Genomic DNA, 25,288 nt, shown 5'->3' with positions numbered 1-25,288 from the left:
AGGCATATTTTATTCAAACTTCAGAAAATCAAAGACAGAGAAAATCTTGAATGAAGGTGGGGGTGTCGAGGAATGCCTACATACAGAGGGACAAGAATAAGAATTACATCAGACTTCTCTTCAGAAACCATGCAAGCAAGTATGAAAAAAACCACCAATTAAAAATCTATTTCCAGCAAAATTATACTTCAAAAGTAAAAAAGAAATAAAAATTTTCTGAGACAAACAAAAATTAAGGAAATTTGTTGCCAGTAGTTCTGCCAAACAAGAAATGTTAAGAGAAGTTCCTCAGAGAGGAGGAAAATGATATAGGTCAGAAACATTTTTTTGGTAAATATTTATCTACTTATTTGAGTGAGAGAGAGAGAGAGACGGAGCAGCGAGGAGGGGCAGAGGGTGAGGGAGAGAGAGTTTTAAGCAGACTCCATGAAGAACGCAGGACCTGACACAGGGCTCAGTCTCATGACCCTGAGATCAGGACCTGAGCCTGAAACCAAGAGTTGGACACTTAACCAAGTGTACTACCCAGGTGCTCTAAAAACTCCTTTCTACATAAAGGAGAATATTAGAGAAGGAATAAATGAAGACCCTTCTCTGTTCCCTCCCTGAGGTAATGGCAGCACATCCAGCACCTGCACCCTCCTAATATATGCTGAATAATATGGACACGGAGCACCATGGATTGTTGACAAAAAGAAAAAATAGAGGACTTATTCCCCTGACTCATGCTGAAGATACTGAAATGAACATGGTGAGTTCTCCAACTCCTAGAAGAATCTACTCTGAAGGAACTGGGTAAAAATGTAAAAGAAAAACAAAAATATGATGAAAGTTATTTTACTTTCTGCTTTACAAATGTGAATAATTTTTGTCTTATGCAACAGAACATTTTGTTATAAAATTGTAATCCTAGTTAAATTGTGGCATTATTTAGAGATCAATCATTAAGAATTTAAAGAAAAGGGAATTGAATATTTATACTGCAGACACTATGAACTCTTTAAAAGCCAAATATTAGTTTTAAACTAGAAACGAAAAGGCCACAGAAGCATCATCCTGTAAGTCTTAATTACTAATAGTGTAAATACCAGTCATTATAACCCACATAAACAAAAAACCCTTTGGGTCTTCTCCCCACCTCCCCACTCTTTTAAGAATAAAAGGTTCTTAAAACCCCAAAATGAGAAAACCACTGTTACTTATCATCAGTTATAATTAACCTTAAAACAGGACTCCAGAAGCCTCCAGATCTGAGTCAAGGAAAGCCATATAGAACTGATGTTGAGAAAACAATCACACAGCATAACCTCAGTCACTTACCAGCTGTGTGATTTGCAAGAAGGTCCTCAGCTTCACTAAGCATGTATTTCCCCGTCTGAAAAATGGTTATTTTTGGCTAAAATTAATTAGAATGGTATAGAAGTCTTTAGGCAATAGTAAATTGTAATTTGTTGATGTTAATACTATTGTTATAAAACCAGCTCAAGAAAGTGATGGCCAGTGTTCTCTAAGACAAATGCAAATGAGAACTAATTCAACACTTAAAAGCAACTCAGAAAATAAGATAGCAAATGCTTCCCTATTAAATAGTTTTATTGCATTTATTTCTATAGAACCATCTCCCCTCTCCCATAAACATGGAAGAGAAAAGAAGAATAGGTGAAGGGAGAAGTACCCTGGGAAAAATAGTCCATTGTCTGAAGTTTCACCTAGCCAGTGGTAAATGACTGACTTGCAGCTAGGAATGGCTGGTGTTTTGTATCCCAATAGGTTCCTGTCAATTCTTTAAACTTAAGTTTAGCTTCTTTTAGATACAATGCTTCTAAATTCCATGGGTTGCTGGATACCTTAATTTGAGCTCCATGGAGAGAAAGCAACAATTTGCACACCTCCATCCTCTACTGCTCATATTATGGGAGAGGGGAGATGGTTCTATAGAAATAAGTGTCTGAAGACTTCTATACCATTCCAATTAATTTTAGCCACAAATGACCATTTTTCAGACTGGGAAATAAATGCTTAGTGAAGCTGAGGACCTTTTTGCAAATCACACAGCTGGTGAGTGACTGAGCTTATTCTGTGTGATTGTTCTCTCAACCTCAGTGCTAATATGGTTTTCCTCGACTCAGATCTAGAGGCCTCTAGAGTTCTGTTTTAAGGTTAATTATAATTGTGTCTCTCAAATGGACACTTCAAAGTCACATGAGAGATGAAACAATCAAATTGCCTTGTGTAGCAATTTTTAGTGCTCTTTGTGATTTAATTTGCCTGCAGTCCCCTAGGTTGTCCTCTGCACAGGCAGGACATAGTACAACTTCTACTTTGAACATGTGGAAGAAAAATGCAGCTGTCCAGAGTGCTGGAAATGTATACAGCATGTAGAACCCCACACTGTTTAACTTTAGGGGCTCTTTGGCACACAGGTTGGCCTTCTTGGTATTATAGCTTTAGCAGAAGCCTAATACAGGTCTAAAGCAGAGGACAGTGGCTAGAAAAATGGTATCCTTCCTCCTCGCCCACTTCATATCAAAAATTTCTTTTGAACTAATTGGCAAAAGTGGAATAATGTCAGGAGGATGAACATTTCATATTTTCTCAAATTCACTTATTATACTGGAAGATTCACCTTTCCCTATCCCAATCCCTTTCTATTAATATATAAATTAATTTATCCAGAAAGTTAATATTTTCACTCTTGTGCAGATGTGAGGAGCTGGATATGTATAGAATATACACAAAAAGTATTTTTGAAACTAATATATTTATTGGATAGCTACTATCTTCTTGCATGGTGCTAGCATTTGTTGAATTACCTTCAAGTTCTAAGCACCAAGCAAGTAATAAAGAAGTATCTATTTACCTTTATTTGCTGAATGGTGGAGATAAGTGTGGATGAGGGACACTTGATCCATCCTGGGGGAGGAGAGAGTTTAGGGCTGGTGGGAAGTAGAGAAGGTGAGACATCCTACGGGACCCAAAAGAAGTGATGACTGAATGGTCTTTAAAGATGAGTGGAAGTTAGCTGGCTAAGGAAAGAGGGTAGGGTAGACCTTCAGAGTGCTGGCACTGAGAAAGACAACAGAGTATACATTTCAGGGGTATATTTCAGCAGTGAACACTGTGTATGTGGTGAAAACAGCACTCCTTTCATTCAGAAAGGTAGAGCAGAAGAAATAAATTCTAAGCTGTTGGAGCTAATAAATTCAGAAAGTCTACCTCACCACTTTGTGGAGTTACCTAAAACATAGACATTAATAAGAAGATTTCAAGTGCATAAACTCAACTCTTTCCAGAAGATGTTCTATAGAATATAAGATGTTTGGTATACTAATAAAAACCACTTAATAAATAGGTCCCAAAGTCAAACCAGTTGGGAAAATGTAAATATTCATTGTGAATCTTAAGAAGGGACAAAGTCTACAGTTTTCCAGAAGGTTTGGATAATTTTTCACCTGAGCATCTTGAGAAACTTGTTCTCAGAATACACACTGGGAAATGACATGTCAGCACATGGATGCTACCTGGCTAGTGTAATAGATCCCATTCTTCCTGAAGACAAGCTGACTCTCTGAGATCATTCAAGCTAGAAACAGGGTGGAGGGAGGCAGCTATAGATACATTAATGATGGGAAGACCCCAAAATGCAGAGTGAAAGTTGTCTAGATAACTGGCTTTTGACTTAACTCACTGCTCAGCTGCTGTGTGCTATATATCAGGTCCTTCAAGAGCTCTCCAAAGTGCCAGCTTTCTGCTATGGTCAAGAAGCATTTCCTCTTGTCTTCTCTCACTTCATTGTATTTTTCTGACCTCTTTAGGCAGTATAGTGACTCACATGGATATTAGAGTTAACACTTGTTTTTATAGCTAACCTATTAGTTGAGAGAAAGTAGGAATTCTGGATAGGGATAGGAAAGGTTGATTGGGAAATAATTTGATCTATTTTGGTCCCTAGACACTTGAGAAAATTGTGCCGCCCAAAAAAGTCCAGTTTTCAGAGTCAAAAGAAGGTAGCTAAAATTCTAAAGGAAAGCTATGTAAGAGTTATCTCTCATCTATATTGGAGACATCAGGGTAATTGGCAAGGGCTGGTCTCTTAGAGAGGATCTGACCTACTTTTGGACATCAAAGGGGAAAAAATAATAAATTTGTCCTGATTCCACAGAGCCTTAGTTTTACATCATTTGCATAAAATAATTGCTCCATTTACTCTCCTGATGTCAGTATGTATCTCCCAAGAGTTAATTTCAATAGGCTATTCATATTTTTATTATGTTTATAGATGTGTAAAATCCTATCTTTAAAAAGATCTTTACAGATCACAGAGGACAGCACATTCAGTTTGTGTTCTTCCAATGTTTGTAGAGGCAGCCTTTATTGTGCATCTATTAGGATGCAGAGGATCTACATATAAGAGAAGGAAATGGTAGAGATGGAGGCACTTGGGATATGTTGAGGGGAGTAGTTCTTGTGTTTGCCTTTCTCTCATGATTGACCATGGACTCTGTGCCTTGTGGGACATGAGGTTAGGACAGTGCAGCAGTGATAGGGTGAGAACATTCACACAGGAAAATGTATAGAGAGCAAAATTTTATATTAAGCATGTTATGTCTACTTCACGGCAATTGTGTTAGGTGTCAGCTATGTCTAGCTTATACCGTTAGCATCATTTTTCATCCATATAGAAATTTATCATATAAATGCTTAATTTTTGAATGTTACATTGTGGGAGAGGAGACAAGGATCGTAGAGTAGGGGACCCTAATTCAACCAGTCCACTGAATTGAGCTGGATATCTGCCAGCCCACTCTGAACACCCACAGAATCAGCCTGAGATGTAAGAAGATATATCCAGATCTCTATAAACAGAATATCTCTGGTGGTTGGTTTTGAGGTATGAAGCAGGAAGCCATGATTATGAGGGCAAATATTGGAAGATAAATGGATGGGAGAAGGAGCCTCCAGGATCCTGCACCTCTGGATCACAAAATCCTCTCCTCTGGGGACCAGGCACAAAGACCCATTAGCTAGTGGTGGGGAAAGGACTTTAGGGTGGCCCTAAAGCCCTGGAGCCATGGGGGCACACATGCGAACAGGGGGTGGCTGGCAGTTTTAGAAGCACAAAGGGCAGAGACTTGTCTGGACTTGGAAGTGAGCACTTGGAGTTGTGCTATGGGGTGCACAACCCAGGATGTTGCCCCTTCTATTAGCACAGACAAAAATAGAAACAGTGTGGCCTAGAGAGCTCACTGGAGAACAGAATGCAATTTCTCTGTTTTGAGACAGAAGTTTGGATATGGTCACTTCTGCTCTGACTCTTGGAAAGATGCAGAAAGTTGCCAGAGAAAACTGGCAGAGAACAAAAGCTCTCCCAAGCCAGTTTTCACTGAGCCTGTTCAACTCTGCCCAAACAGGGTTGCCTGAGTAATGGAGTTCCCAGTTCCAGTCCCAGAAGAAGAGGCCTACAACCTTAAAGTCCCTATAAAACAGGTGCATGTTGTTCAGGTTGTGGTCAATAATTTCAACTCTGTACATTAAGCCTAACCCATGCATGAGAAGAGAAATAATTAAGATTAAAGCAGAAATCAATGAATTAGAAACCAGAAACACAGAAAAACACATCAAAGAAACTAGAAGCTGGTTCTTCGAAAGAATTAATAAGTTCAATAAACCACTGGTCAGACTTATATCCAAAAGAAAAGAGAAAGGACCCAAAACAATAAAATTACGAATGAAAGGGGAGAGATCATGACTAACACCAAGGAAATAGAAACTATTATCAGAAATTATTATCAAGAGGGGGAGTCGAGATGGCAGAGAAGTAGCAGGCTGACAAAGTACAGCATCCCTTCCTGATCAAAACAATTCAAAGTGTAGGGATAGAGGCCACATACCTCAATACCATCAAAGCCATCTATGAAAAACCCACCTCAAATATCCTTCTCAATGGAGAAAAACTGAGAGCTTTTCCGATAAAGTCAGGAACATGGCAGGGATATCCATTATCACCACTGCTATTCAACATAGTACTAGAAGTCCTAGCCTCAGCAATCAGACAACAAAAAAATTAAAGGCATCCAAATCAGCAAAGAAGAAGTCAAACTATGACTCTTTGCAGATGATATGATACTATATGTGGAAAACCCAAAAGACTCCACTCCAAAACTGCTAGAACTTCTACAGGAATTCAGTAAAGTGTCAGGATATAAAATCAATGCACAGAAATCAGTTGCATTTCTCTACACCAACAATAAGACAGAAGAAAGAGAAATTAAGGAGTCAATCCCATTTACAGTTGCACCCAAAACCATGAGATACCTAGGAATAAACCTAACTAAAGAGGCAAAGAATCTATACTCCGAAAACTATAAAGAACTCATGAAAGAAATTGAGGAAGACACAAAGAAATGGAAAAATGTTCCATGCTCCTGGATTGGAAGAATAAATATTGTGAAACTGTCTATGCTACCTAAAGCAATCTACACATTTAATGCAATCCCTATCAAAATCCCATCCATTTTTTTCAAATAAATGGAACAAATAATCCTAAAATTTATATGGAACCAGAAAAGATCTCGAATAGCCAAAGGAATATTGAAAAAGAAAGCCAAAGTTGGTGGCATCACAATTCTGGACTTTAAGCTATATTGCAAAGCTGTCATCATCAAGACAGTATGGTACTGGCACAAAAACAGACACATAAATCAATGGAACAGAAGAGAGAGCCCAGAAATAGACCCTCAACTCTATGGTCAACTAATCTTTGACAAAGCAGGAAAGAATGTCCAATGGAAAAAAGACAGCCTCTTCAACAAATGGTGTTGGGAAAATTGGACAGCCACATGCGGAAAAATGAAATTGGTCATTTCCTTACACCACACATGAAAATAGACTCAAAATGGATGAGGGACCTCAATGTGAGAAAGGAATCCATCAAAATCCTTGAGGAGAACACAGGCAGCAACCTCTTCGACCTCAGCCGCAGCAACATCTTCCTAGGAACATCGCCAAAGGCAAGGGAAGCAAGGACAAAAATGAACTATTGGGACTTCACCAAGATCAAAAGCTTTTGCACAGCAAAGGAAACAGTGAACAAAACCAAAAGACAACTGACAGAATGAGAGAAGATATTTGCAAATGACATATCAGATAAAGGGCTAGTATCCAAAATCTATAAAGAGCTTAGCAAACTCAACCCCCAAAGAACAAATAATCCAATCAAGAAATGGGCAGAGGACATGAACAGACATTTCTGCAAAGAAGACATCCAGATGGCCAACAGACATATGAAAAAGTGTTCCACATCACTCGGCATGAGGGAAATACAAATCAAAACCAGAATGAGATACCACCACACACCAGTCAGAATGGCTAAAATGAACAAGTCAGGATATGACAGATGCTGGCGAGGATGCGGAGAAAGGGGAACCCTCCTACACTGTTGGTGGGAATGCAAGTTGGTGCAACCACTCTGGAAAACAGCATGGAGGTTCCTCAAAATGTTGAAAATAGAGCTATCCTATGACCCAGGAATTGCACTACTGGGTATTTACCCTAATGATACAAACATAGTTGGGGCACCTGGGTGGCTCAGTGGGTTAAGCCGCTGCCTTCGGCTCAGGTCATGATCCCAGGTCCTGGGTTCGAGCCCCACATCGGGCTTTCTGCTCAGCAGGGAGCCTGCTTCCTCCTCTCTCTCTGCCTGCCTCTCTGCCTACTTGTGATTTCTCTCTGTCAAATAAATAAATAAAATCTTAAAAAAAAAAAGATACAAACATAGTGGTCTGAAGGGGCACGTGCACCTGAATGTTTATAGCAGCAATGTCCACAATAGCCAAACTATGGAAAGAACCTAGATGTCCATCAACAGATGAGTGGATAAAGAAGAGGTGGTATATATATACAATGGAATCCTATGTAGCCAGCAAAAGAAATGAAATCTTGCCATTTGCGACGATGTGGATGGAACTAGAAGATATTATGCTTAGTGAAATTAGTCAATCGGAGAAAGACAACTATCATAAGATCTCCCTGATATGAGGAAGTGGAGATGCAACATGGGTGGTTTGGGGGGTAGGAAAAGAATAAGTGAAACAAGATGGATTCGGGACGGAGACAAACCATAAGTGACTCTTAATCTCACAAAACAAACTGAGGGTTGCTGGGGGGAGGGGTTCAGGAGAGTGGGTTGGGGTAATGGACATTGGGGAGGGTATGTGCTATGGTGAGTACTGTGAAGTGTGTAAACCTGGCGATTCACAGACCTGTACCCCAGGGATAAAAATACATTATATATTTATAAAAAAAATTAATAAATTAATAAAAAAAATAAAAAGAAAAAAAAGAAAGAAAGAAAGAAAGAAAGAAAGAAAGAAAGAAAGAAAGAAAGAAAGACATTATTATCAATAGCTATATGCCAATAAGTTAAGTGACCTAAAAGAAATGGATGCTTTCTTGGAAACCTATAAACTACCAAGACTGAAACATGTAGAAATTGACAACCTGACTGGAGCAATAATCAGTATGGAGATTGAAGTAAGGATCAACAACCTCCCCCAAAACAAGAGTCCAGGGGCTGATGGATTCCCTAGAAATTCTACCAAACATTCAAATAATACCAATTCTCCTGAAGCTGTTTCAAAAATATAGAAATAGAAGGAAAACTTCCAGACCCTTTTTTTTTTTTAAGATTTTTATTTATTTTACAGAGATCACAAGTAGTCAGAAAGGCAGGCAGAGAGAGAGAGGAAGGGAAGCAGGCTCCCTACTGAACAGAGAGCCCGATGCGGGGCTCGATCCCAGGACCCTGAGATCATGACCTGAGCCAAAGTCAGAGGCTTAACCACTGAGCCACCCAGGTGCCCCCAGACTCTTTCTATGAAACAAGCATTACCTTGATCTCCAAACCAGACAAAGATCCCATTAAGGAGGATTTCAGACCAATATCCCTGATGAACATGGATACCAAAATTCTCAACAAGATCCTAAATAATAGGCTCCAACAGTATATTAAAAGTATCATCCACCATTATCAGGTGGGATTTATCCCTGGGATGCAAGGGTGGTTCAACATTCGCAAATCAGTCAATGTGACAGAACACATTAATAAAAGAAGAGAGAAGAACAACATGGTCCTCTCCATGCAGAAAAAGCATTTGAGAAGATACAGCATCTTTTCCTGATTAAAACTCTTCAGAGTGGGGCGCCTGGGTGGCTCAGTGGGTTAAGCCGCTGCCTTCGGCTCAGGTCATGATCTCAGGGTCCTGGGATCGAGTCCCACATCGGGCTCTCTGCTCAGCAAGAAGCCTGCTTCCCTCTCTCTCTCTGCCTGCCTCTCTGTCTACTTGTGATCTCTCTCTCTCAAATAAATAAATAAAAAATCTTTAAAAAAAAAAAAAAACTCTTCAGAGTGTAGGGCCAGAGGAAGCATTCCTCAATTTCATAAAATCTATGTATGAAAATCCCACAGCAAATACCATTTTCAATGGGGAAAAGCTGAAAGCCTTTCCCTTGAGATCAGGAACACAACAATGATGCCCAGTCTCACCACTATTGTTCAACATAGTACTAGAAGTCCTAGCAATAGCAATCAGACAACAGAAAGAATAAAATGTATTCAAACTGGCAAAGAAGAAGTCAAAGTCTCTCTCTCCAGAGATGACGATACTTTGTGTGAAAAACTGAAAAGTCTCCACCCACAAATTACTAGAATTCATATAGCAATTCAGTAATGTAGCAGGATACAAAATCAATGCACAGAAATAATTTGCTTTCTTATATATAACAATGTAACTGTGGAAAGTAGAATTGAGCAGTGCCTGGGTGGCTCAGTGGGTTGAGGCCTCAGCCTTTGGCTCAGGTCATGATCCCAGGGTCCTGGGTTGGAGCCCCACATCGGGCTCTCTGCTTGGCGGGGAGCCTGCTTCTTCCTCTCTCTCTGCCTGCCTCTCTGCCTACTTGTGATCTCTCTCTCTGTCAAATAGATAAATAAAATCTTTAAAAAAAAAAAAGAAAGAAAGAGAGAATCGAGAATTGATTCCATTTATAATAGCACCAAAACCCATAAGATACCTTGGAATAAACCTAATCAAAGAGGTAAAGGATCTATACTCTAGGAACTACAGAACACTAATGAAAGAAATTGAATAAGACACAAAAAGATGGAAAAATATTCTGTGTTCATGGATCAGAAGAATAAACATTACTAAAATATCTATGCTGTGCAGAAGAATCTATACTCTCAACACCATCCTGATCAAAATACCAATGGCATTTTTCCAAGTGCTGGATCAAACAATTCTAAGATTTGTATGGAACTAGAAAAGACCCAAATCACCATGGAAATGTTGAAACAGAAAAACAAAGCTGGGGGCATCACGTTGCCCAATTTTAAACTATATTACAAGGCTATGATCACCAAGACAACATGCTGCTGGCACAAAAACAGACACATAGTCCAATGGAACAGAATAGAGAGCCCAGATATGGACCATCAACTCTATGGTCAAATAATCTTTGACAAAGCAGGAAAATATATACAATTGGAAAAAGTCAGTCTCTTCAATAAATGGTGCTAGGAAAATTGGACAGCTAAATAAGGAAAAATGAAATTTGACCATTCTCTTATACTATACACAAAGATAAACAAAATGGATGAAAGACCTCAATGTGAGATAGGAATCCATCAAAACCCTAGAGGAGAACATAAGCAGTAATCTCTTTGACATAGGCCACAGCAACTTTATTCGACACGTCTCCAAAGGCAAGGAAAACAAAAGTGAAAATGAACTTTTGGGTCTTCATCGAGTTAAAAAAGCTTCTGCACAGCAAAGGAAACAGTCAACAAAACAAAAAGGCAACCTGTGGAATGAGAGAATATATTTACAAATGACACTACAAAGGGCTGATATCCAAGTTCTATAAAGAACTTCTCAGACTCAACACCCAAAAAACAAATAATCAAGTTAAAAAATGGGCAGAAGACATGAACAGACACTTCTCCAAAGAAGGCATATAGATGGCTAACAGACACATGAAAAAATGTTATTGGCAGCCATCAGGGAAATTCAAATCAAAACCACATTAAGATACCACCTTACCCCAGTTAGAATGGCAAAAATTAACAAAAGAAGAGGCAACAAATGTTGGCAAGGATGTGGAGAATGGGGAACCCTCTTACACTGTTGGTGGGAATGCAAGTTGTTAAAACCACCTTGGAAAACAGTGTGGAGGTTCCTCAAAAAATTACCCTATGGCCCAGTAATTGCACCACTGGTTATTTATCCCAAAGATACAGATGTAGTGAAAAGAAGGGCCATATGCACTTCAATGTTCATAGCACCAATGTCCACAATAACCAAACTGTGGAAAGAGCTGAGATGCCCTTCAACAGAAGAATGGATAAAGAAAATGTGGTCCATATATACAATGGAATATTACTCAGCCATCAGAAAGGATGAATACCCAACTTTTGCCTCAACATGTATGGGACTGGAGGAGATTATGCTAAGTGAAATAAGTCAAGCAGAGAAAGTAAATTAACATATGGTTTCACTTATTTGTGGAACCTAAGGAATAGCATGGAGGACATTAGGAGAAGGAAAGGAAAAAGGAAGGGGAGGGGAAATCAGAGGGGGAGAGGAACCATGAGAAACTATGGACTCCAAGAAACAAACTGAGGGTTTTAGAGGGGAAGAGGTGGGGGGATGTGTTAGCCTGGTGATGGGTATTAAGGAGGGCATGTATTGCATGCAGCACTGGGTGATATACGCAAACGATGAATTGTTGAACACTATATCGAAAACTAATGATGGGGGGTGCCTGGGTGGCTCAGTGGGTTAAACCTCTGCCTTCAGCTCAGGTCATGATCCCAGGGTCCTGGGTTGGAGCCCCATATCAGGCTCTCTGCTCAGCAGGGAGCCTGCTTCCTCCTCTTTCTCTGCCTGCCTCTCTGCCTACTTGTGATCTCTGTCTCTCAAATAAATAAAATCTTTTAAAACAAAACAAAAAAAAAACTAATGATGTATTGTATGGTAATTAACATAGCAAAATAATTTAAAAAATGAAATTTACATTGTCTTGAAAACGAAATCTGGATGAATGTTGAAACCTTCAACTACCAACCCTTCCTCCCTTATCCCCTAAAATCTCTCATATATATTGAACAATCCTTGAGAAGTGAAGTAATATTGTCCTGGAATTGGTAGTAAAGATTAATTAGATACTTCCTTGGTTGCTGAGATATGTGTATTAAGACACAAAAAAATATAGCTACTCATCACTTATTGTGTAAAGAAATGTCTTGCATTATTTTTAAGTAACTTGGTGTTGAAGCATTGCAGTTTTTTGGTGTCTCCCAGATGTGAAGTAAAAGATCTGAAACATTCATTAGTTTTAAAAGTGTCATTTATAGGGTAAGAACATAGAGACTCTGCTCTTAAGAGAGTGATAATTCACACATGTATTTCTGGCTTGTAATTTGAGGGGATGGGAATAATGTTTTTATTTAGAGCATGTATTTCTAAGAATAAGTACAATATGTTAACAAGGCAAGACAGACTCAGAATACTTACATTCTCCCTTTTCTCCAGAATAGGTTAATGACATCATTTAGGGCTTTCTCCTTTGCATTATCCCCTCTTTGATAGTCAGAGCCCCTCTTTGGTAGAGTAATATAGATGTCACTTGAGTGCACCCACTCCTGAGATGCTGGCTCACATTCCCTATGCAGGGTTCAGACACTGCAGTTGACCCCCTGAGCTCTGATGTGTGCCAGGCTTCTTGTCCTCTCAGACAGTCCCCAGGTGGAGGGCACAGAGATCTCATTTAGCTTGAGACTTTTGAGCTTTTTCAAGAGTAGGACTGTTGATGAGGTCACTGAACAGTCTTGGAAGGGTCCTTGGCAGAAAATTTTGTGGTATGCTTTCTTTCTGCATGTGCTCTAGAACAAGCAGCAACCCTTTTGACATGGACTTTCCTTTCAAATATTTCTAACAGAGTGCCTGACATGTAATAAAGCTCAAGAAATAGTATTTTTTCCTCTTTTTCCTGCACGAAACTTATTAAAAAAAAAAAGAACTACAGGGAATTTTTAGGAAAGGGGGGGTCTATGTCTACCTGAGTTGAGGATGAGAAATGTTTTGTGGATGAGGCTGATTTGAGTCAAGAACTGAAGAACAGGTTCACTTACTCATTTGACAGATGTGAGAGCCTACTTATTACATTTCAGGTACTGCTGCAAATGAGAATACGATGGTAACCAAAAACAAACACAAGGAGGGAAATAAACATTCATCAAATCAGCACATAGATAAATATGAATTTATATGGCAAGTGACCTAAATGCCCAAACTAATGCTGCAACTTAAATGTCAACCTAAATGGTGAAATAAAGTATGTTTGACTTCACCTATGAAACCACGGAAATTGTTTCAAACAATGTAAAATGATTACAATACACTGGATATTTAAAAATGGGACACAAGGGGCACCAGGGTGACAGTCAGTTAAGCATCTGCCTTTGGCTCAGGTCATGATCCTGGTGTCCTGGGATCAAGCCCCGAGTTGGGCTCCCTGCTCATCAGGAAGTCTGCTTCTCTCTCCCTGCTCTTGTGTTCCTGCTCTCTCTCTCTCTCACTCGCTCGCTCTCTCAAATCAAATCTTTAAAAATTAAAAGTGAGACATAAAAGTATAGGATATAATCCCTATTTTTTTTTATCACAAGATTAAGTTTTACTTTATTATTCAAACACTTTATTTCAACTTTTATTGAACCAAATCCAACAACTGTTCAATGCCTTAGTAGCAGGTTGCCTCACAAGTGAACCATCCTTTCTGGAGGGGAAGAAACCACGACTTCAGGTACATGACTAAAGTTTGGCCATGTTCCATCATAAATGCTCCAACATCACCAGAGACAGGAAGCTCAGCGTTGAGGACTTCTATCCAAAACACCCTACGAAAAGTGCTTCTTCAGCTCCTTCACCACCTCTTGAGGCTCCGGGAACTTCAGTTTGTGTGGGGGCCCCTTCTTAATCCCAGTCCAGAGCTCCACACTGCTGCCGTCTGGGCGCAGCAGCGTCACCTCGAAGCGGCCCCTCCGGGGCTTAGCAGGGTTCACCTCCACCGGAAGCTCCGGGGTCTCCAGGCGCAGCGCCTGGCTCAGGGCCGCGGCGTTGCGCGCGTAGACGCGTCAGCTCGTGCAATGCTCGATCACGACGGTCGCCTCCGCTGCCTTCGCCGGTCTCTCCTGTTTCGCAGCCGCCGCGACCACCGCCACCTCGGCCTTCCGCTTTCTCCCACGAGAAGCCATGGCGCCCGGAGCCCTGCCGGGAGCCGAGCCGGCCTGGGCATGAATAGGGGTCCGGCCAACACCGCTCCGAGCTCCAAGTCACAGGCCCGGAGGCCCGCCGCCGGGACCCCTATTTTATAAAACAAATGCATGTTTTCCCATGCATAGGAAAGTTGATTATATACCACATTGAGATTTTGAAGCATAGAAGATGTTCTCATTGAAGAGTAATGTTTTGGAGTGCTTGGGTGGCTCAGTCAGTTAAGCAGCTACCTTTGGCTCAGGTCATGATCTCAGGGTCCTGGGATTAAGCCCCACATCAGACTCTGCTGAGCAGGAGTCTGCTTTTCCCTCTATTTGCTGCTGGCCCTGCTTGTACTTTCTCTCTCTCTCTGTCAAATGAATAAATTAAATCTTTAAAAAACAGGTAAAGAGGGACGCCTGGGTGGCTCAGTTGGTTGGGCAGCTGCCTTCGGCTCAGGTCATGATCCCAGCGTCCTGGGATCGAGTCCCACATCGGGCTCCTTGCTCATCAGGGAGCCTGCTTCTCCCTCTGCCTCTGCCTGCCATTCTGTCTGCCTGTGCTTGCTCTCTCTCCCTCTCTCTCTAACAAATAAATAAATAAAATCTTAAAAAAAAAAAAAAAACAGGTAAAGAAAGAATAATGTTTTTGCCAGGAGACAAGTAGACTTGTTTTTCCATTGTTTGAATTTGCATTTAGAGCCTTTGCATGCTTCAAAGAGGAACAACAGTTTTAGCATGTATTCTTTCTCTTTTGGTTGCTTTTTTTTGGTTTTGATGGGGTAGGGAGTAAGGTGAAGGTCCTTGAGAGAACAAACATTAAAGTTGTAAGTACAAATTCAAAGGGGTACATGCACCCCAATGTTTATAGCGGCATTATCAACAATATCCAGAAAGACGGGCAGATGCTCCCTAAGGAAGCCCATTCCCTCAGCTGGTCATTTCCGAGCCTAAAACACAAGACACTATATGGGTCTGGAGGCTGGGATTGTAGGTTTAAAAAAAAAAAAAAAAAAAAGGCTTCCACTTCTCAAATTTTGATAAAGAGGCGGCTAGTTTGTTGGTGTAAAGTAGCTGGCGTGTGCCTTTTCCAGAGGGCTTGGGGGCCTTTTTGCTCTGGTTGCCTTGTTCAGTTGGCTCATCCACTGGCACCTGGAAATGTAAGAATATCAAAGAAAGGGCAGGAAAAACCATGGATTAACAGAACCATAGCCTAGAGCACTTAAAAATGTTCCGTTTAGCTCTGACTTTCCGAGCGCCCTCACAACACCCCAGGTCACTGAGTCCGTGTCCCTCCCACCCTGCTTGGTGCCTGGGGCCCTTCAACAGATTCGCTGGCTGCTCCTGAATGTGTTACTTCAAGAGGTTTCTGCTTTGATCTTTGCCTAACTTCTGAGCCCCCGAGGGACTAGGAACTTCAACAGCTTTGCCCTGAACCAAACAAAACCACGAAAAAACTCACGTGTGAGCCACATGACAGGCCCGTTCTGAGGAGTCTGGGCATGATTTTGGATCCATCTTCACTCTGGCAGCGTCAGTCTCCACGTGAGCAGCTGAGCTTCTTGAAGACACCACCCCCTTGGCCGTCATACCTAGAACAGCACAGACCCTGAGTCATGGTCAGAAGGGGCAGGGCAGGGCCAGGACTTGGGATCTCTGTGCTGTGTGACACAAGGCGATAAGTGACAATCTTCCAGTCCTGACCTCCACAACCTTAGAAAGTGTAGTGGTAATTTGTGTGCAAAGATTTGACATTTTAAAATTACCAAGTTCCTGAAATTCAATAAAATATTTTTGCTAATTTAAAACAACAACAACAACAAAAAACAATAGCCAATTTGTGGAAAGAAACCAAATGTCCATCTACTGATGAGTGGATAAAAGGAGATGCAGCATATATATATGATAGAATATTACTCAGCTATCAAAAAGAATGAAATCTTGCCATTTGCAATGATGTGGATGGAGCTAGAGTGTATTACGCTAAGTGAAATAAGTCAGTCAGAAAAAGACAAATACCACATGATCTTACTCACTTGTGGAATTTAAGAAAGAAAACAGATGAATACATGGGAAGGGGAAAAGAAAAAATGGAGAGGGACACCTGGGTGGATCAGTCTGTTAAGCATCTGCCTTTGGCTCAGGTCATGATCCCAGGATCCTGGGATTGAGCTCTGCATCAGGCTCCCTGATTGGTGGGAGTCTGCTTCTCCCTTTTCTCCCCACTCATGGTCTCTCTCACTATCTCTGTTTGTCTCTCTCTCTCAAATAAATAAATAAAATCTTTTTTTTTTTTTTAAAGAAACAAAGAAAAAATGGAGAGAGGAAAACAAGCCATAAATGAGGCAGAAAACATACTGAGGGTTGCTGGAGGGATGTGGGCAGGAGATGGGATAAATGGGTGATAGGTATTAAAGAGGGCACTTGTTGTGATGAACACTGGGTGTTCTATATAAGTGATGAATCACTGAATTCTCCTCCAGAAACCAATATTGCACCACATGTTAACTAACAAAATTTATATTAAATAAATAAAAAGAATTAATGAACAAATTTAATAAACTTGCAGGATACGAAATCAACATTCAGACAAAAAATTTTTAAAAATTTAAAAAATGAATTATAAATAAAACATGCTCTCAGTGGTCTTATTTGTGTAATAATGAATTAATACATTATTACCTGGAATTTTGTCTAAGAAAACCAAGGAATGTCAGATTTTATCTTTGGAAGAAATCCAGCTTCAAGAAAATTCTGTTTTGGTGAATTTTTCCTTTGAACCTTGAATGGATATGACAGATACTACAATGTTCTGGTTCCATTCTTCTTCTGGAGCACACTCAGGGGAACTATTCTTTCCTGACTGCTTATAGTTAGGTGTGTCCCTGGGCCTAGTTCTGCCCAATGCTGAGGATCCTTTCTGATTCAGATTGTACAAAATGCCAGTAAGAGACCCACCCGCTCTGCTTGTCCTTGTGAGGCAAATGTGTGAGGCAAATATGTGCTGACATAAGACTCCTTCAACTCAGGTTCCTGAGTGACTACTGAGCAGAGACTCTTCAACCCCTCCTACTGCCCCCACCTAACACCACCCCAGGCCCATGTTGGACATGTTAACGTAAGTGAAAGATAAACCTTTGTTGTTTAAGCCACTGAGATTTGGAGCGTTCATGGTTACCACAGTTAGCCTATCCTAAATGACAGGGACAGCAACTTGAGCTCCTTAATGACACTGGCTCGCCCAAATATCAAAAGAGCCTTCTAAATATCCAAGTTTTCTATTATGACAGATTTCCATGATGTGGCCATTTTCAGTGGACAGTGGAACTTTCTTTTAGAACAGTACACAATATTGTAGTAGAGAAGATTACATGAAAATGCCTAAAGAATGATTTCCTTCTGTGATTTCTAAACCATGTGTATTTAGTGCCAAATGAAAAATTGCCAGACAACAAATGAAAAACTCAATCAAACATCTATGTGTCCTCAAATAGTATCTGGATCCTTCATATCAGACAAAACATCTGGTCGACTGCTGAACTGGAATGTTTTGCAGTGGATATTTAGCATTGTCCATAAATAGGACTAAAGTCAATAATGCAGTCTGAGTTTGGGCATAGAAATCCTCTGTTTGGTGAAGTGAACAAGAAATAGACATAAGCAGAAGCAGAAGCATTAGATGTTTTGTTAAATGCTTTTGTAGCCTAGAAGTTGGGAGATTTGCTCTCCTGATAAAAGATATCTCTTAAAAGTCCACTGTCAATAATAGACTAGTTTCTTTTTTTTAAATAAATATTTTCTCTCTCTTAAAATGCAAATATGACAGAGGTGGTCACAACAATTTGTCAAATATACGTGCAAAGGGGCGCCTGGGTGGCTTAGTGGGTTAAAGCCTCTGCCTTCGGCTCAGGTCATGATCCCAGGGTCTGGGATCAAACCCCACACTGGGCTCTCAGCCCAGCAGGGAGCCTGCTTCTCCCTCTCTAGCTGCTGCTTCCCGTGCTTGTGCTCTCTCTCCTCCATTCTCTGTGTCAAATAAATAAATAAAATTTTTAAAATATATACATGCAAATCATGGAAGGAAAGTTGTCTGGGCGTTTAGGCTAGAGTAAGCTGTAAACTAGGAAATGGGTAATTAGAGAAAAATATGAAGAGGGGAAAAGCAATTTCAGGAAGTAAGCAAGAGCTCTTCAAATTAAGTGACACAGAAATTTCTCAAAGTTCTGTTCTTCCTACACAGACAAACACTTAATCTTTTTTCTCCTAAAATGAGATTTTCATATAAAATGTGCAAATGGATTCTGGAATTCCTGAGAGAGGCAGACACACACATAGATGCACAAAGACAGAGACAGAGACAAAGAGAGGAGAACTTTTTTCATAATCAAAGACACAGCATGTATGCTATGAACAAGAAAGTTGATAAACAGTACTTTTGGGGGAAAAAAAAGCATTGATGTTCACATGTTTATTTGGGCCACTTTTCCACAATTAACTGTGTCTTAGTGCTAGCCAATGATTTCTACCTTTTAATGTACTGTTTTCCATAAAGTGATACAGTTTAGAGAGGCAGTGGTTGTAATTGAAGCAAGGAGTCCTCGTCTGCTTCATAACTGTCAGCTACGTTTGTTCTGGGAAATTTGCTGCTTCATCGCTGTTGGCCTCACAGCAGGATCACAAAATACTTCAAGGTCATGTACAGTGTCCTCTGGAATGAAGTGGAGGAAACCCCATTTCCTGCTAGAATCAGTTGAGCTTCTGGTACAAAAGGTCACTATTGGCTACAACCTCTTGAGTGGCTCTGAAACTCTCTGAGGGAACTGGTCCAACCAGACATGGGTGTGGAGCAGGAATCGGCCTGTCATTAATTTACTTGGCCTCATGCTGATGAATAATAATGACTTATATGTCATAGATTTTTATCTGATGGGAGCATAAAAGGTTTTAAATCCCCATACTCCCATCAACTCCTTTGCAACTAACTGAAACTTAAAACACTGGCATTTTTTTCCCCCTATTGTTGCTTAGGATAGCTATTTAATAGAAAATACGTAGAAATGTCTGGATGGAGATAACACTTCAACTGACTTGATAATAATCAGATTCCTGCATCCCTTCCTTCAAATCACTGAGGACAATTGTTCAGATTGATAGTTTTACATTGTATGTCTCAGTGTAGTTAACCCAATCTCATCATCGTTATTAAGTATTAAAACTCCCGAAGTTGGGGCGCCTGGGTGGCTCAGTGGGTTAGGCCACTGCCTTCGGCTCAGGTCATGATCCCAGGTCCTGGGTTCGAGCCCCACATCGGGCTTTCTGCTCAGCAGGGAGCCTGCTTCCTCCTCTCTCTCTGCCTGCCTCTCTGCCTACTTGTGATTTCTCTCTGTCAAATAATAAAATCTTTAAAAAAAAAAAAATAAAACTCCCGAAGACCCATTTCTCCACCTCCTCCTCTTCTCGCTTTGTTTATCCTTGTGAGAAACCCACTGCTGCCTATAGACTTAAGCGGGTAATAAATGTGTTGTTATAGCCAGCAATCATTTTTTCCTTTTTTTTTTTTAATAGCCAGTGTCAGTATCAATTCCCCACCTTAGGTCATGAGTGTCCTATTACTTCTGACCTCCAAACTTCAGTGTGTTATCACCTATATTGATCATTTGGCTTTCTGCCTATGGGAGATAGTCTTATTTGAGCTTCTTGAGTTTCTACATGTCTTGCTGGGTGAGCCAAAACTGCAAGTCCCTATTACCCAGGCCATTTCTGATGTTTGTTTATGCAGCTGGGAAGCTGCAAGATGAGGTTATATTTGGGCATAGAGCATAGTAGCTTGCTTCTTGCTAAAAAAGAAATGGATTCTTCAAGCTCCACTGATGCTTGCTGTGTTGTGAATAATAAAGTCCTTTGTTTCTGACCCAAGATCTTGTGTTTTCTGCTAAGCACCTGGGAAACTGTTATGGGCTAACTTTATAGCCTATACATGGAATAAAACCAAATCCATATCCACAGTCTATACCAACTGGATTGCTTTTATGTATGTGCTTTTGCCCCCAAATAGTAAGCCCTTCAAGATCAAGAGTCTGAGTCCTCTTTGCACTGCCTTTCATAAACTTCAATAAACATTCAGGAAGTGTTCAGTGGCTATGGTGATATCAACTTATATCATGAGGGGATGGAATTTTGATATCAACACAACAAGGATATCATTGTGGCAACTTGTAATGCCATAAGAGGATGCCACTCCTTGCTTTCCCCTTACTCATCCTAACTCATGAAGTAGATGATACCATGTTGTGGAGAGATTTTTCTGTAGGAAACAGATGTGAGGAACTAGACTGTAATGGAAAGATGCTGGGAATATCACAGACATGGTTACTCCACCCTTTTGTCCCCACCCTAGTAACAAAAAGCTTCAGCAGAACAGTCATTTGCCATGAAAAAGAAAAGCTCACTTCAGGAAAAAACAAGGCACAATAAGAAAACAAAAAAGAAGGAGGAGGAGGAGGACAGGGAATGGAGCTGCTTCTTCTCTATATTAGTACAATAGCAAATCTTTGTCTCTCTCTTTACCACTTACTGAGGAGGAACTGACAGCTTTCTTTGAACTGAAAACCATCATATGGCTTCCAAAGGAGTCCAGTAGGTGCAAAGATTCTCTGAGCAATAAGTTCCTTTATCTTTTTGAGGTAGGAAAGTACTCATTTCCCTGTCAAGTAAATATATGAACTAATTTCCTTCTCATTTAACCAGACATACTTGTTTATCTTTTATTTTTTAAAGATTTTATTTACTTCTTTGACAAAGAGAAACAAGGAGAGAGGGAATATAAGCAGGGGGAGTGGGAGAGGGAGAAGCAGGCTTCCCATTGAGCAGGGAGCCCCATGCAAGGCTTCATCCCAGAACCCTGGGATCACAACCTGAGCCAAAGGCAGACACGTAATGAGTGAGCCACTCAGGTGCCCCTGAACACACATATTTGTAATGCTAAATGATGCACCGGTAAATGTGCTGTACTGATTCTATGCCTTGGAAGGTGTTCCCAGGAGAGAAGACTCATTGGTGTGACCACCATAACAATTTGTGTCTCCTATCTCCCATGGCAGGAAACATCACTGACCTAAAGCCCAGCCACCTTGCTTTGAAATCCATTTCTCCATTTGGACAAAGCCCATGCTACTCATGCCTTGTTCTTGGACACGGAGTGTGGCAGGAATATTATAGCAGGTCCATTCCTTGGATGTGTGCTACTGTTCTGATGGGTGACTTCGGTTCAAGATGTCCCAGCAACCTTGTGGAACTCCCCTTACAAGTGAACTTCTACACGACTGTCTTTCCTTGTTTCTGTTCTTCTCTTGTGGTCAGACTTGCACCACAGTCTAATAGCTCTCCTACCTTCCCCCAGCTCCCTCACTATTTTCTCCTTAGGGGCATTGGCCCTAATAAATTTCTAGCATGTTCAACCCTGTCTTGGTATTGGCCTTTCGAAAGATGGACTAACTGATGTGCCTTAGAAATTAACAATGCTATTTGTTGAAAGCATGGAGATTCTTAGAGTGCTTTAAGATGAACATAATGTAATCTGAAATTATGAATATTGGGCTCATTTATAACAATAAGACTCTGAAAGTTCCAGGAATTTTGGAGGAAATTATAATAAAATGGTATTTATGCTGTGTACTTAGTATTTCAGCAGTTTTAAATTTTTTATTCTAACGCTAGTTATATTTATCAGGATAATGGTCTCCCAAATGCATCCTTGGTTTCTCAGACAATTCCTTTGGTTACAGAGGTTGTGTGTCCCAAATCCACTTGCTTTCTCTCCCTACAGTCTTCAATCCTTATTGTCTTATTCATCCTTTAAGATTGGTTCCAACTGTCTGTGAAGCCTTTGCAGCCTCTTCCCAAGCAGAGTATTTCTCTGTGTTTTCCTTGCTTACAAAGGACTTTTATTTAGTATGTTACAGATTATAGTCACTTCCTGTCATATTTATTACATTACCATGAGATCCTTGTGTTATCTCTTGATGTGGATGTGTCTTTTGAGTGGGTTGCATTTTATGAATATGTGGGTCCCTCTCCTTTCAAGGAGAAAGATCAGGACACATTCTGTGCACACTCACAGATCTGAGTGTAACTACTTTCTCAGTCATGGCTATTCAATAGAGAAGCACTTGAAAGTTTTGCAAGTTAGATCCCACCACTGGGGACTGCTTTTGCCTTTTTTGCCTGACTCTTGACTGCTGAAAAATAATGTTAATTATAAAGTTACATAATGTTCTGTACTGATACTTTTTTTAAAAGACAATAATGATTTAAGACCAGTCAATCGAATCTTTGAATTTGAAATTATAACTACTTTTTATGAGCCAGACAAATCTCACCTTTGACTTTTCGCTCTAATTGCTTCCAAAGTGAATGCTCAACTCCATATTCTGTTATCCTCTTCAATACATTGCAGCATTTTGGGGGCACTTGGGTGTCTCAGTAAAGGGTCTAACTTAGGTCATGATCTCAGGGTCCTGAAATCAAGCTCTGAGTCCGACTCCCCAGCTCAGCAGGAAGTTTGCTTCAGAACTCTCTTTCTCTCTTCCTCTGCCTCTTTCTCTATCTCAAATAAATACATCTTTTTAAAAAATGGTACAGCATTTTCTATATTATCTCAATATACTGCCCCTCATACTGGAGTTGTTAGGAGCCATAAGAATGATTTGTGTTTCTGTGGAGAAAATCACCTTTCCTCCCCTGAGATTCTCATCAGTTTTCATGAGCCTTCTGCTAAAGGCCGGAGACTGTTAAAGATTTAATATCTGGACCCCTTTGAAGTCAGAACAGAGATCAGGTTCCATCCTTTCATCTGGACATCTATAAAGCTGGGATGTGAAGAGAGAGACTTCTGACTGTTGTCAAATTTTTGTTATTCTCCAGTCTCTTCCCTCTTGCCTACATCTGCCTGTCAAATTGCACTGGAGATACAGAAGATTAGAGAATTTATTTGCATATAACAGTCTCAAATGACCATTTTGTTTTATGGCTTTGTAAAAACATCACATGAAAATATTGGTGTTCTTTTAAAATATTATGATCTAACCCCCAGTGAGCGCATTCAACTGTATTTGGTTGGCAGCTGTTGTACAATAATTCAAATTGGGCTAATCTTCCAAATTAGAGAATGGTGAAATTTGGTAAGAAACTCTCAGCCATAAAGTGAAGCAAAGCAAAAAGAAACTTCACCTGTGTCTTCTCTATTCCCAAAAAATGCAATAGCTCTCTGTTGAATGTATAAAATTGTATTAGGCATAATTGAATACGTTTTGAGCTTGATTTTTTAAATTCATTCATCGTAATAGAAACTATATTTTTAGGGTGATTTACAATGTTTCATGTAAGTAGTTCAGCAGTAACCCAGGCACTGTGTAAGGGAGGCTCAGCAAATATTTCTGAAGTTCTTCTCTGGCCCATATGTCTGTATATATATGATACCCTATATAGTCATCTACTCTACTATTTTTCAGTGTGAGAATGCATGAAACTTTCATTGGGTTCTGTAGTTACCATGAGTAGAGAGGTAGCAAGCATAATACTCGTCCCTCTGATTTCAGACCCCCAAAATATAGAATTCTATCTCACTCTTGCTAGAAATTAGCCTGGAGGTGAGCATAGGTTTCCTTTTTCTGAGACCCTCCCTGATCTAAAATCTCATTAATCTCCCTACTCTATTGAGCTAGAAGCATTTTATCAAGTACAGGGAAATGGTGGGTTATAGATGACAGGGAATGTAAGCTTTACCCAACTGAAACTTGCAATATTTTTTTTTCTTCTTTTTCATCTGAAACTAGTCTTCTGCCTAAATAGCCAGAATTATTGCTTTCTTCCCTGTTTCCTTTATTGCTCTTCCCAATTTAGAGCAATTATTGGTAGCTCACTGAACAGAGATGACTTTGTGTCTTGGGGGAGTTCCTATAATAATCCACATGTCACCTTGCCTATGTCAAGATATAATATTCAAAAATAAACAGGTAACTCATACCATGTGCAATTAATTCAAAATGAATCAACAACATAAATATAAGGGCTAAAACCATAAAAGTCTTAGAAGAAAATACAGTGTTAAATCTTCATGACCTTAGATTTTGGCAATGGATTCTTAGATCTGACACCAAAAGCAATAAGAGAACAGTAAGAGGAAAAAAATAGATAAATTGGATTTCATTGAAATTAAAAAAAAATGTGCATGAAAAGATATTATCAAGAAAGTGAAAAGATAACCTACAGAATGGGAGAAAATATTTACAAATCATTTATCTGTTAAGAGTTTAATATCCAGGGACGCCTGGGTGGCTCAGTTGGTTAAGCAGCTGCCTTCGGCTCAGGTCATGATCCCAGCGTCCTGGGATCGAGTCCCGCATCGGGCTCCTTGCTCAGCAGGAGCCTGCTTCTCCCTCTGCCTCTGCCTGCCATTCTGTCTGCCTGTGCTTGCTCTCTCTCCCTCTCTCTCTGACAAATAAATAAAATCTTCAAAAAAAAAAGAGTTTAATATCCAGCGTATATAAAGAATTCCCAAAACTCAAGAGAAAAGACAAAAACCGATTAAAAAATGGGCAAAGACTTGAATAGACATTTCTCCAAAGAATATTTACAAATGGGTAATAAACACATGAACAGATACTCAACATCACTAATCATTAGGGAAATACAAATCTTAATGAGATACCACATCACCTTACTAGGATATACTACCATAACTTCAAGAAAATGGAAAAATAACAAGTGTTGGGGAAATTGAAACTCTCCTCCATTGCTGATGATAATGTACACGGTGCAGCTTTCTGCACCTCCAAAAGCTAGATACAGAATTATAAGACCCAGGAGTTACGCTCCTATGTATATACCTCACATCATTAAATCAGGGGTTCAAGCAAATATTTGTATGCCAATGTACGCTGGAAATTTATTAATGATAACTGAGTGGTGGAAACTACCCAA

The 25,288-nt window shown here is 40.0% G+C and overlaps 1 pseudogene; it reads right to left on the bottom strand.

The window, feature by feature from the left end:
* Positions 1–13,732: 13,732 nt before the first annotated feature.
* Positions 13,733–14,406, bottom strand: LOC125097759 (selenoprotein H-like; annotated as a pseudogene).
* Positions 14,407–25,288: the final 10,882 nt, after the last annotated feature.

Source organism: Lutra lutra, chromosome 4 (genome assembly GCF_902655055.1).
Source record: "Lutra lutra chromosome 4, mLutLut1.2, whole genome shotgun sequence".
Taxonomy (NCBI): domain Eukaryota; kingdom Metazoa; phylum Chordata; class Mammalia; order Carnivora; family Mustelidae; genus Lutra; species Lutra lutra.
This window is presented reverse-complemented; position numbering and strand designations above follow the sequence as displayed.